Here is a 1,750-nt window from a genome sequence, read left to right as displayed (position 1 = left end):
TTTTATTTCATCCGTAAAAGGTATATATATGTATATTAGTTATTTGGAATAACTAATGAATACATAAAAAAGCAAGAAAATAATTTCCTTCTCTCCAATTCCACCTCTCGGCCTTACCCCCTCTTGTACACACTTGGTGTGTTTTTTCTCGTCAATTTTTTTCTAACAAATTAAGCTGAGGAATCTCAAGTTCCGGTGTGGAGTGGGCATATCTTTAGAAGGTTTCTACATTGAAGCCTTGCGTGAACGGAGTAAACGAACAAGGTTCAAGGTTCAAAATAAACAAATGAAAGGTTATTCTTGATTTATATTTATGTACCTCTTGTTTTCATTCAACCAATAGGTCTGTTAATTTTACTATTGTCGTTTATTTTATTAACTACATCGAACTCCCTGCAACTCCAAGGGTACACCCCTTGGAATTATAGTCTCATTGCGATTTGGTTTTATTTATGCAATTTATTTTAACCGCTTCTACTTGCGCGTTCCCGGGCCAATTCACTCGCAGTTTCCGGTGCCCTTTCACCACTACCCAAATATGGTCTCGCGAGTCGTGGGACATTAGAATAGAAGGCAAGCTGCATTATTGCTATGAACAAAGGAACACGGTCGTTGTTTCCCTATCTCATGAGTCATGGGGAGTGACAATTGAGGTGTGATTTGGTAGATGGGTCGGGCTTAACACCGGGTAGCATAGTTCATTTGGAGTCCTCGGGACAGTGTAAAGAGGTGAGACAAAATATCTTGGGAATCTCATAGAATGAGAATCGCATTGGTTGCCTCCCAAAAAGCTTTTTCCATGTGAATCATAAAAGTGGGCATGGTAAATTGTCTTGTGGATCCCATGCCCACTAGGAAGGGATGTACAGAACTCCACTCGAGAGTGGTGGGATTTTGTTGAAATAGTGGGATAATTGAAAGACTAAAAGACCAAGTCTTAACACAAAATAATATTGGAATAATCTACTTATTCTTTCTACTCTGTGTTTAGAACGCATGTCTTAGAAACATTTTCCAATTCATTTTTTGAGATTTATTTCATTAAATGGAATGCAAAGAATTAAATTGGCTGAAAAAATCGAAGGATTGTCCTCGATTTTCAAACCTGGTTTATGTCATGGTTAAGCCACTTCCATCAGACTTGTGAATGGAGTCCTTACTAAAAAAGAATGTTGACTGAAGGACCCTACCAGTATGGACTCAGAAATCCAATGCTCATACGGAAATTTAGCTAATCTCTAATGCCATGGACCAATGCTACACAGCCACCTATAGTGACGGGCTTTCTTGATTAAGGGTTAATCAAGAAATACTAATTAATAATATTGTTAGACATGTCCCACAAGGTTGGTCTGGCATTTTATGTTAGTTCATTGCAAATGTTCTATACTTGGATATAAAGCCATTTATCATTTAATCTAAAGGCACCATCTGAATTTTCCGAACCACTATGCAGAAAAGGCAGTATGTGTTCACACAAATCATGATATGGTACAGACCTCAATTTGAAGAACCCGGCCAATTGCTGCTTCTGACTCATTCCAGTTCATCTGTGAACAAAGCCCATTTCTTCCCCCAGCTCGCCAATCAAGAAGGCCAAGAAGAACTTCCACAAGACCAACCCTACAACAATTATATGCCATGTTACTATTGCATGACACAGAGAACATGCAACAGTAGTTTTATCAGGATGCATATCCCAATAATATTCTAAAAACAGACTCAATCACCCACCCATATCTTAGCCCAG

The sequence above is a fragment of the Sesamum indicum genome, unplaced genomic scaffold (assembly GCF_000512975.1).
Source record: "Sesamum indicum cultivar Zhongzhi No. 13 unplaced genomic scaffold, S_indicum_v1.0 scaffold00383, whole genome shotgun sequence".
NCBI lineage: Eukaryota > Viridiplantae > Streptophyta > Magnoliopsida > Lamiales > Pedaliaceae > Sesamum > Sesamum indicum.
Note: the sequence above shows the minus strand (reverse complement) of the source record.